The 13097-nt window shown below is 35.8% G+C and overlaps 1 protein-coding gene across 6 annotated transcripts in view; it reads right to left on the bottom strand.

Moving 5' to 3' along the window:
- The window catches only part of CLOCK (clock circadian regulator), a 64591-nt gene that overhangs the window by 48974 nt on the left and 2520 nt on the right, over positions 1-13097 (bottom strand). For all 6 annotated transcript variants that reach the window (XM_082051774.1, XM_082051773.1, XM_082051778.1 and 3 more), the window contains exons 2-3: positions 4477-4578; positions 1019-1106 (exon numbers count right to left, since the gene is read on the bottom strand). The gene's annotated coding sequence lies outside the window, so the exon portion shown is untranslated. The remainder of the gene's footprint in view (positions 1-1018; positions 1107-4476; positions 4579-13097) is intronic.

The following is a 13097-nucleotide window of genomic DNA, read 5'->3' as shown; positions in this document are numbered from 1 at the left end:
TGTAGTAACGGGAGATAATCAAGAGATTATCTCCAAAATAGTCTAAATGATCCAAATCGAAATGGCAATGGCAAATCACAGGAATGGTATCCTACCTTTCCAAACCAGAGTAAACAAAGCAGGTGTCATCTCACAAAACAGAATACCACAATCAAAAAAAAGGAGATCATAGTACATGGCATCCTACTGTCTACCATAAAAGTAATTTACTTCCCCTGTCTCAGAATTCAGCACTATCACTTTGGCTTCATTTCACTTTGCTTTATTTCTTCATTCCATCTTTTATGTCTTTTTTTTTTCTTTTAAATATTTTATTTCTCCCTTATTTCTTTCAGATTTTTTTCTCATTTATTTATTTATTTCATCCTATAACCTGTGTTAATTAACACAGCAAGAGAAAAATAAAGATTCTGGTACCTCTGAGCTTTCAGACAGAGCCATCAGTGTTGGTTTTTTCCCTTGGAAATTCACACAGTGTAGACTGACACAGGCAGTGATTTAACTTGCCCTAACTCAGACAAAATTTTAAGGGCTAAAGATGAACATGCGTTTCCTTCAATCATTCAAATTGATCTCTAAATACAGCACTAAGCAACTATGTGAATTAAGAAAAAGCAGATTAATGATATAAGAATATCAGTCTACTGTAAGACTGAAGTTAGCCTGGTTCTAAATATCATCTCAGAGAACAGCCACAGGAACACCATGACAGAAATGCTAAGGGAAACAATGAAGCAACTTATATCATGGAAGAACTTGATTACAGAAACACTAGATAAAAATATATTCGGCTTATACACAGCTTTTTACCCTAGGAGTAAAGCCAGGAATATATTGCTTAATCTTTGTCTTTTATTTTTTTTTAGTCTTTCTGAGCTAATGTCATTTGTTTATATAACAATTTAATCTTCTAGATTTTAGGTTAAATGCCAGTTTCTCTTAGTGTTCTAAGTTTAAACAGGATTTTGTCACACATGGTTAACTCATTAGTTACCTAGAATAATCAAAAGAGACTCACCTAGTTTCAATTACATTCAATATACAGCATCCAAGTAATTTTCCAGAAGAGTTTTGCAAATGAAAAAATGGGCTTCACTCTGCATTTGCTAAAATTTAGATGAAAAGCAAATCAGATCTCTTTAAAGCAACTCCTAAAGAAACATTGTCTTTTAAGAAAAACAAAAAACAAAAAACAATCCATGAAACAACACTACACATATTGTCATATGTACATAAATTGAACATTTGAAGTATAATGAGAATCCTTTTCATTTCAGAAGCTTCCTTCTGTGTGGACCTGGGCTTCAAAACAAAACCCAGAATTTAAACATAATTATGGTTTGAATAACAAAAATTCAGTTAGCAGAAATTTTCATCAACATTCAATACAACTTATTCCACTAAGTTTTTTTAAACCTACTAAGCAATTACAGAATTTTAATACAAATTCAGTACTACATTTTTAATCCATAAAAATCTAAGAAGCAATAAATCATTCCATTTATTCTTATACTGAACACAAATTCCATCTTCCTGTGACTCGTGAACATCAGACACTCCTGGGTCATTTCAACACAAAACAAAAGAAAAATTGAAAAGAAGGTTCAGTGCAGTCCTATGGTAAGCAAAAGGCAAGCCTGGGAACATTAAAATAATCCTCCACACTGTATATTCTAGTTTCAGCAAAAGAAAGTGGAACTAGCAATCTCCAACCTGTCTTGTAAATCTGTCTCCATTTGTTTCATAATTTGAATATTTAGACAAACACGGTGGTCAGCAACTCCACTATTTTATTTCATTAATTTAAGTCAAGTCCTCTGATCCAAATGTAAAACCTAGGATCTCTTAGCTTGCTCAGAAACAATCTCTTTTTTTTCCTTTGTAACTCAGGAACCAAGAGACCATTTTCAGATCATTAGCTCTCTATACCTTACTAAACAAATTTTGATTTAATGAGTTGCAATTTTTCTTCAGTGTGATAGGCAGAACAGCCCAAACAATTACAACCAACATAACTAACTGTCCTACAATACTACATTTTCCATTCCTTGTGGATGGGCTCTGATGGTGCTGCTGCTACTCCTTATTCATTGCACTTCCACAGTAGGCATGTAAGAACAAACCTGAATAAGACAATGCTTTGACTTCACTGTTGTCCTGAGTAAATGTGTATTTGCACAAGCAGTTACATGGCCACATTTCCAGAGAAGCACAGAGGCACTACTGCAAGCACTCACACATGCACACAAGTCAGTGAGAGTACAAAAACTTCCAATTCTCTCTTCTATTTCTACAAATCAGTGTCAAAAGTATTTTCTCTCTATCTAGTTATTTGCTTTTCACGCTTCGATGCAAACATTAAGAAAAAACGTATAAAAAGATATTTTTATATATGTAAATACAAAAGATCTGCAACTTAAGAACAGTTTTAGACTGAGGATTTTCAGCAGAAATTTTAAAAATGCCCCGAGGAAGATATACAAGTCAAAGGAAAATGGCCCCCGAAGAGACAAGCAGTAAATAAAGCTGAAGTACGCCCTGGAAGGCATAAATTCTTAATAAAACAAAGCAATCCTTATGGTCTTAAAAGGTTACTTGAAAAGTAACATCCTAGATGCAAAGCACACATAAGTTTTCAGGATGCTCAAAGATAAGTCTTTTGTAACTTTTAACCACACACAATATGCATTGTTCAAAACAATCTATTTTATAATATTACTATTTGTTCTGAACACAAAAGCAGCAATAAAGAAAAAAAATGAAAGAATATAGAAAAGTTGAATCAAAAATGTACAACAGTTATGGAAATATACTACTGAAATAGCATTTGAAGGACAGCATCAATGGGGGGATGTGGGGGGACAGTACCTGACATTACACTGGAGTGGAGGAGATTACGGCTGTTTACCTCTCACAGTCCAGCTAGAACATGCCCAGTAGCTCTGTCTGGTTATGACTAAAAGGATTTAGAGTATATCTACTCCATCTGATTTGCACAGATGAAACGGATTTATTAATAGCTAAATCACTGAACTGGTACAAACCATATTTTCAGAAATCTATCGTGCTGCCTAATGTAAGAGTTTGGGATGGCACAAAAAAAACAGTCTGATACTGGAGTATAACAGTTTAAGTTTCCTCCTAAAACCTAAAGTACTTGTTCTAATATATGCAGGTGCTTTATTTTTTCCAGCAGTAAGATTTTCACTGCATTTTGAATCAAGAAAACAGTACGCTCCTCCCCCTCACCTCATTCTCAGACACAGGCTGACTTTTGGTAAACCTCTAGCTGAAGCAGATATATAACACAAAGAACTACTGCTCAACAATTTAAGTCTTGTTAAATTATAAACAACTAAAACCAGAGTCACAGAACAGAAGGTGTTAAGCATCATTAACTACAAGCCCTGCTAATTGTAACTCCATTCACTTTCCTTTGTGCACGATCAAAAATCTCCAGTGCATGATAAGCCATTAGGAATACAGAAAGATTTTCTGCCAGCAAGACAAAATAATCCAGTTGCAGCAAGACTGGGACACTGTCTGAATAAATCAGTTTCCCAAGGATTTTTTGACCCAGTCAAAAAACAACGGAACATCTTAAAAAGTTTAACAATATCTACTTACAAAGAAAAAGCACATAAACACATACATGAAGGCTACAGAGCAGCATGGCTGCTATCCTCATGACACATGGAATCAAAACCCCTTTGTCACTCATAAAACAAACCTTAAGCAAACTTCTCTGACTGTCGTGTGCTTCTCTTTGCATGACTATGGATGTACAAAGCAGTCAAGTAACCTTACTGCAAGGTAAGACAGGAACAAATCTTGCAAAGATGACAATCTGCACCTTCTGGCCCATCTTCAGCTGGACAGTACATAGCATCGAACCAAGGCAGCAGGGAGATGCAACTCATTCACAAATAAGATGTGAACAGAGATATTGCTACTTGAACCTATTAAGATGCATTCTTTTGCTTTCTATATATTCTTACATTAATGGATACTAAGCCCACATCCACTTTAAAAAGAGCATCTAAAAAAAAAAAAAAAAACAAACCAACAACAACAAAACAAACAAAACACCACACCAAAAAAAGCTGTAGGCATGGCAATACATAAGCTCATACACTGCAGCACATCCCTGGGAGAGATATTAATTCAGTCTCCAGATACCACAACACCACTTTAGCACAGTGCCTTGCTGGGGACAGTGCCATCATGAGGCCTGTTTTTTTTCCCCTTATAGTTTCCAAGGCAGCTCAGGTACAGCCAGTTCAATTGTTTCATTCCATGCTCCAGTGTACAGGACAAAAGCTTATTAGAAGCTTATCTGAAGTTTATTTTTGCCCCCACACAACATTAATTTCAGTGTCAAATTGAAGCAGAATGTCTACCTTGCCTAAGTTTGAAAAAGACATGCTTCTGTTTAAAGCATTACTGTGCTAGTAGCAATAAAATCTACATACTTACTTAAACTACCCAGAAATGCATTGTGCCTTGTAGAGTGGGCGGATAGCATTAGTAGTCCAAATGTGAAGTCATCTGCGCAAAAGTCTTCTTTGGCACAGTCTTCTGAAAAACAACAACAAAAAACCCCACAGTTCTATAAAGATGAATCCATTCAAAACAACTTTTAGAGGTGAGCCTTTGATTTCTGCTATTATCTCCCGCCATTTCAGTCACTTCCTTTCCATCCCTAAACTATCCACAATTTTACTTTCCAATTCCTCAATTCAACATTAAGAAGTAAATACACATGAAGGAGAACTTCAAAACTGCATACCACCTTTTACACAGCTCTGGCACTGCCCAAAATCCAGATCTGAGAGACAAATCCAACAGCCTAATGGTAACATTACAGTTCTAACACACTGCCTACAAAACATGAATATTACAATTATTATACTAAAATTGCTTCAGGTTATATTATGACCTTGCAGAACATCAATAACACACCAGGCAAATTTCTGGAAAGAAAATGCATCAATACAATCTTAACTGTGTGTATGTATTTTGGTTCAAACAGGAGATGTGATCTACCTCAGAACAGCTTAAAACTCAGAGAACACAGCACACAACAGCATAAGACTCAAACACCTTCCCCTCACTAATGAAAAATTAATTTCAGTAATCTGTACTGAAGCTAACTATATAACAGATATTTCTATACACAAACACTCTACTTAATCCACAAAGAAATAGCTCCCCGTCTGTTACAGATCACAAATTCTGTATCCCTACATGCAGTGCTGTGTTTTAAATATGCAGGCACCAATTTTGTAACATAATCTCACTGCTGACAATCCTGCTGGGAAAACTACTGCTAGTTAGCACCATTGATACTTCCTATTCAGCACTCCCATGTGGCAAAGTATATCCTTTAAGATATACAGAAATCTATTTTCTTCTGTTGTACACAAGGATAGGCAGATTTGCTTTGACATACGATAACAAAAAATAGAAACATCAAACCCCTTGCTGTTTACCACCTTGTCCCCCAGTACATATAACACAGGAAGAAGCAGCTGTCAAGCTGGGCAGGAAGAATGCCAATGATTGAAGAAGGTCTACTGAACAAGTCTAATGGAATAAGAAAGGTAGATCATTATCATCTACTTATCTACTCTACAGTAAAATTAAATATTCTTATGTTAGAAATCAATGTTTTGAATCAAATAGCAGTATACAGGTAAGAAAAGGCAAACTACAGGGGGCAGGAAAACTGCCTAGGTGCCATTTAAAAATAACAATCTATCCAAGCTATGAGAGATTATTTTTCATGTCTTATGCTGGCAATACAAAGATTAACATAACTCAGTGTAATCAATCACAAATTTAATTGTCCATATAAACGTAGTACCAGTTTAACTGAAATATTTTTTAAAGCAATTTCAGTTATTTTAATGAAAAAACATTTGTGATCCTTTTGACTTAAAGTGATAGAGCCGCAATTACCTTTGATATTAGAGGCTTCTACAGCCCTACCGCAATTGCACTGAAAAGTCCTCCAACTTGTACAAAAACTGGATGTAATAGAACATAGTAACAGAGCAACACAAATGCCTGAGATAGAAATTTCAGGCACAGTTGCCTGTTGTTTTGCCACTGACTTTAAAAGTAAGTTAAATTGACAGTTAAATTTCCTAAGGGGTTAAAAAAAAACAATCTTGGGACTAGAATTTGTGTCCTGACTTTCCTGCCAAACCGATCAAACCAGCACACTCTGAAATCCTTTTCCTGACTCATCTTATTTTTTTCTTCATAAAAGCCAAACCCATCAACATAATTCATAAGTTTCTACATATCTTTTTCCTGTCCCATTTCCTAACACCCTCTAGTTACTCTTAATCTTGATTCAAACTACTCTTCTGATTTTATCGTGCTTTCCAGACCCTACAAAATATCACATTTTCCCACTTTTCCTTCAAATCCCTATACTATTTGGACTTACTTTATATTGTTTTTTGCTTCTATATTCTCCTTTTCCTCCTTGCTGACCTACCGTGCTCTGTTCTGAGAAATGACTTGTTTAATTCACCCACTATGACTCACTTATTCATTTGAATCCTCTCCCCGCTTTCTGAGGTCATTCTCCTCATTTTCTATGTCAATGAATTTCAGATCACAAGCTGTTCAAGGCTGGAACTATATCTTATTATCTATGAAGCATCATGCAAAGCTTTAGCAAAGCACAAAATGTTTAACTAATGCTTCTGAGCTGAAAAAAAAAATCTGAAAAAAAAAACCCTGAAGTACAGTATTTTAGCTACAGAAACGTTTTCAGAAAACATATTTTAAGCAAAACTGCTGAGATGTTAATCATTCGAACTACTATACTGGTTTCATCCTCAAACGCACAACTGCTAGTAGTAGCTTGATTACAAATAATGAATGTTGCTGCTGTGAATGGCAAGAAAAACTTTATTAAATCACATTACTACATTAAAATTGACAGCAAGGAAAGTGTGTGGAGGGAGAGTCTGCATTCCTATTCTGACAGTTCTTGGAAGCTGTGATTCATGCTGCTACTTGCTCTTCTACTCAGAGACAGAGGAAAATCTGTTTTCCTTTAGAATATTTGTTGCTACTATGAAAACTCCTTGAAAATGAGCACAAGTCAAAATCTCCTATTTTGCAGTCCATTATAATATTTTTAAATGGAAGTATTTTAATAATCTAAATTGATGAATTAAAATTTGCGAACACTATAAAACTTGTGAAGACTACATTGATTACTGAAGGACTGAAAAGTATATTTGACATTATTGAGCAGAGAATTATCTAGAAATGAAGAGCAAGCTAGTAAAGTTTTCTTCATTTCCACCACTACTGTCCCTGAGAAGTTTCTCTAAACCTTTCAACAGGAGGTTCTACAGTCCTCCACTGAGACTTGATAGAATCTTACAAGTTGAACTTAATGTGGTAAATTTCAGTCTGCTGTTCATCATGATTAATAGGTAATGCAAACATAGGCAAGACAGGAAAGAACCAGAATTGTCATTCTAGACAGAAACCCAGCTTTTCAACTAATGTTACAAGACAGAGGAGTGGGCTTACAGGAAATCCAACGTAGGAGGTATTATCTTTTGTTCTTATGCTGAAAAATCTTATTATTTGGCCATTAATTGACATATTACATACAGTAACTAGTATCACCAGAAATTTTTAGACAGCATCCTCTCAGCTTTATCTCTCCACTATTAAAAGCATTTATTCACCATGGCCTTTAAATAGGAAAATCTATTTCTTAAGCTTAAGTTACACTTTCTTTTCCTCTTTACTACTGAAAGTGAGGTCCAAGTTCTAGTCTTTTCAAAGAAATACACCAAAACCCTGAAATAATCACAGCTTACAGCTCTGCTGTGAATTTCAAAAGGATTTATTTTACATACTAAACCAAATCAAGAGTCAGGCAACCCTGCAGTCAGTGAAACATAGTATCATATCATCTAATTCTGATCAGGACAGTAATTCCTGGGTTAATGGTCAAAATATCTTTTACCATCTCATTATCAAGCAAGTTCTTCAGTGAGCAGTACACCGCAATTCTGAGAGATCTACCCTGTATCAACACTCTCCTCCCCCCACCACAAGAAGCCAGCTTCCCCTTGTGTTGCCCCTCTGACACCACAACAGTCTCAGTCCCCATCTTCCAAAACAGCCCCATGTTCTGCCTGTCTCCTCAAGCCCTCTTGGCTCACACAGACACCTCTTGTTCTCCTGTCCAACTTCAACCCTGCACGCGCTGAATGAAAGCAGGTCAGTACCAAACTCATATTGTATTCTCTCTCTCAAGAGAGGGTAGTGACACGTTTCTCTCTGTCCGGTTTGCCTGTTTTCCAAAAACCTGTAGGAACATTATAGCCTTTGAGATTTCTATCCTTCCGACAAATATGGTGGCAATTGGTCAACAATTTACAAAGCTGTTGGTGAATACATAAGTGAGAGAAAACAAGGAGAATGGAAAGCCTAAGCTACATTTCCCTAAGAAATCAGGCTTTAAAAACAAAAACAAAAAAAAAAAAAAAAAAAAACCAACACAAAAAAAAACAAAAAACAAACAAACAAAACAAAACAAACAAACAACAACGACAACTCCCTACAGGTTTTAATGACAAAAAATTCTTAGTTGTTCACTCAGCCAAGGGAAATAAGCAAATTTTGGCAAAAACTTCCTGATTTCTCTGACTTTTCACAGCTTCACACTTGGGTTTCAAATATACCTTTGGGGGACTAAGGACTGGGAAAGATACTCCGTGTGACAAGATATGTTTTGCCCTAATATATCTTGAAGCTTTTGGATGACAGATGAAAACTCCAATAATAAAAAACCTTTGGCATTTCTCTGACAAGATCCATCTGAAAAATTACAAACTTTCTATCTTAACACACAAGCAGGAATTTACCATTTCCAAATTCAGAAACACCTTTTTGCCAGCAGCTGCCAAACTGCTGGAATATTATTCTGTCAGGGTACATGCCAGTAACAGCCACAACTAAAAAGGCAAAAACCAGTCTCTGACATTACATTAAATGTGCAATGAAACAATCACCAAACACAACAAATGCTCTTAAATGCCAGAAACTAATATTTACTACATCATTAAAAAAAGCTTTAGTCAAATGTAAAAATAGATAATTATGTTTTATTTTAAAAAGCAGTAGCATTCTCAGAATTCAAAATATGAAATTAGTTAAATTAATACAATTTATTTTGGAGCATCCTTCTATTATGAGCCAACTTAGTATTTCATACTTTCACAATTTAATATGTAAAAATATATATTTCCTCAAGATTTCTAACACGTTAGGAAATTCACACATTATCTTTCCTCCCTCCTACAAGAACCACTTGTTACAGGCCTGCCTACTCTGTGCTCACAAATACTTGCCCCAATGGTATTTAAAAGAAAGTGCTGGAACTTCCTGGATATCTACCAGTTCAGCAGATCAGATGTTTGTGGGATCTGAGATCATCCTTGTACAAGCAATTGAGATATACTCACAAACTTGTGGAGCTGCAAGCTAAAAACTCTTGCAGATGATGCTATTAGCAATACTATACCCTACTATAAAGCACTTAAAATTCAGACATCATGCTGGATGATCAGTCCACTTCCAAGTACTCCTCCTCTTCTAAGTGTCCCACAGCAACATCACTACCACGTGATAAATTTGTAATTAAGTTCTGCTGCCTGCTCTGCCTCTAACAGGCAATACTACCCTAAACTATAGTCTTCATCAAAAGAGAATATCAGCAGGACACAAAAAGGGGACTTCATACAACAGGATCCATAGTTCAAAAGTACCAAAGCCAGGGGGAGTTTCCTCACTTAGCAAAACTTTTGAGAAAGTTAGCAGAGACGCAAACCATAAAGGTAACCAGTGAACGCAATATTATGCCTCTGCTTTCACCTGTTTCTGAAGGCCTAGGACACAGGTAAGGTTAGTGCTCGTAATCTTAGTCCATGTCCTTTATGTACATAGATAAGCTTTTCCCATCAAAACAGGAGTAATATATTCCTTTAACATGCCAGCAAGAGGAAAAAGATGTGCATGCTCTAATTTTTTCCAGTTGCACAGGGTTACAGCACAGTAACTTGGAACAGAGAAATCTAGAAGCCAATCTCTGCTCTGCCAGAAGGGGATCAAACCATAATCTTTCAGCAGGCTCCACATTGCAGTGGGGTAAGGCATCAATTTATAGCTTCTCATTTCAGTGGCAATCTTCAGAACATGGAAGAAAAATTAAAAGTAAAGATTTGCTGGACAGAGCAAAACTAGCAGTGTGCATGCCAAGGGAGAAGGGCACCCAAATGAGAGAATGGAGTCCTGGTTTCCAGTTTCTAATGGCATTCAAAATTTTAAATGGAAGAAAATACAAAATAGTTTTTGGAACACAGGCCAGAACACAGGCACTCACCTCCAATTCATCCAAGAAAATAAGTGGCCTAATATTTCTCTTTGTCCCAATTAGACTTCAATAATTTTGTGCACAAGGAAAAGTGGATTTCTAGGGTTTGTGGTTTTTTTGGTTTCTTGGTGTTCTTTTGTTATTTTTCGAGGGGGTGGGTGGTTAGATTTATTTTTTTAAAGACACCAACAAAACATCTTCTCCTCCTCCCTTTTGTGTTTTTGAACAAAAGAGACAGTCACCACAGGGATTTGGTCTGAGTCCAATCCCACAGGTGTGCCCGAGGTGTGGTTTGAACATGCCTTTGGACAAGTGAATGCCTAATTTACAGATTGCCTAATTTATGAATAATTAACTGCATCGTTCCTCAGTAAACAGATTTAGATGCCAAGATGCTCAGTTGTGACAAGATCATGGAAGATCTGAGGGAAAACAAAACCTCAAGGTGCTTTACTAGTAAAACTCTAGAGATCTGTAAAATTTAGCCAATGCATGGCTACAATTTTAGTTGGGACTAGAAATCCAAAACCCACTTAAACCACAGTTTTTACTTCACTATATTATTTCATAGATCTGTACACCAAAATAATATACACCAAAAAACTTCCTAGTGATATCTGCAAATATCCTTTTTAATGGAATTCTAAAGGGCCTCCATCGAACAAGGGCACATTATTTCAAAAATCTACTTTGAATGGATCTGTCTTACTCCAGGAATTATCTTCTTCCATTTTAACATAAGCATAATATTCTAGCACCATTTATCTTGTGGTACCAGACTATCATTATGGGTAAAACAATATTAGCTTCAAAACTGAAATTTTCTCATGTATTCCGAGATTATTGAACACTAACTATAAGGACAAAGTACTTAAGTAGCCACATTTGTGCCTAATTTGGCTACATTTTTATCATGAAGATAAGTAATGCCTATAGTATCTACTAAGCTTCACTCTTTAAATGTAAGTCTTTACCAGCCTTGAATCTCATAGGCTGTGTCTAATTTTTAAGGATCTATATTTAATAAAATATTAATACTACTAATTATGATTTTATAATAAACTCCACAATGCTACTCAGAACATCAGTGCACAACAAGAAAAAAAACTGAATTGATTTTAATGACAAAATGTAACATTTGGAAAGAATCCAGAGTGTGCAATGCTAAACTGCTGAAAGAATCTGAGAAGCCTTGTTGCTTCTACATAATACTAGATATATGACAACCGCAGAGTAACAAAACTTTTTACATATGTAATTATATATTCTGAAAGCGGCTATAATTAAGAATTTATATGATACACAAAAAGTAGGGTAAGAGAATATTAAGACTATAAAATTAAACACTCAGGCATGAGGTATGCCCAAATTAGAGCGGCCTTTGCATTACAAAGGAATTTTGTGGCAGCAGTAGGGGCTGAGAATTCAGTCCTTCAGGGCAGCAAGCAACTGCGTTAACCACGAGTCTCCTTCCTCTTCTGTGCTTTTGCATTTCACACCTTTAACTCCTGCAACAAATTAACATGGGAACCTCCAACAAACGGTTTCAAATTAAAAAAATAACCTACTGCAACTCTAAGTTGTTTTCCCCAGGTAGACCTGGGAAAGGACCTGGGCCTGACATCCCTTCCCAATGGATATAGACCAATTTGCTTTGCCAGAGTTACACAGAGACACTGGACTCTTTCACTTCAGACTCTGCTACACAGCTGAAGATGAGCTTCCTACACCTCTTTCTATCCTGAAAGACCACTAAATTCCAAATACTACCAATACTATTAATGATAATTCAGCATTAGTAGAAGATGAGAAAGACAGTTGAATGGTTTGGCCACTCTCCGTCTATAGTCCCACAGATATTTTTTCTTCCCCTCCAGAGATAAATCTACCTTAAAACAGCTACTGCTCTCTCAGCAGCCTGGAGACTCTCTCGTGTTCTTGTGCCACCTCTCCAGTGGTGCCAGTACAGCTTTCTACAGGGTAAACCAGCTCAATTAGCACAGAAAGTTTAAAAATACTTTGTAAAATAAATAAATAGAAGGTAAGAATGGCAGGAACAAATACTACTGTCTTTGTCATACAACTATTTACTAATACCACCTATCCTCAGAAACATTTCTAGATCTGCTTCATCATCTGGCCTTTACCATTTCTAGTGTTCATACAGAAACCGGTACTTTAAAAAGGGTGAAACACTAAAATGTGCTTTTCTTTACTTCAAAGTCTTTTTCCCAAGAAAAATTAACTCATTATAGTGTAATTCAAAGGAAGGCATCTTAGCTTAATTCCTAATTATGTTGTGTGTTTTGTATTAAAAACCGTATTAGGGTACTGACTTTCTATTTTAAGAGAATTATCCATATTCTTCAATCTGCAAAGTTAGACTGAAACTGTGAGACTTTAGACAGCAAATTATACATCTCTCCTGAAGAGGTGCATACCTAAAAAAGGAGCTGTTTTCAAATTATGAAATTACCTAGAGAAGAAAACGCTATTTTTGATTCACAACTATTTTCCATACAAGTCTATTACTTTTAGTAAAAAAAAAAAAAAAAAAAAAAAATCACAGCTTTTCAAGTTGCAAAAAACATTTCACATAAAGAACATGTGGGGAGGGTAGGGGTCAATATCTCTACCTCTAATTTATACCTTCAACTTTTTGCACAAATTTAGAATA

Source organism: Streptopelia decaocto (genome assembly GCF_964273445.1).
Source record: "Streptopelia decaocto genome assembly, chromosome: 4".
In the NCBI taxonomy this organism is placed as follows: domain Eukaryota; kingdom Metazoa; phylum Chordata; class Aves; order Columbiformes; family Columbidae; genus Streptopelia; species Streptopelia decaocto.
This window is presented reverse-complemented; position numbering and strand designations above follow the sequence as displayed.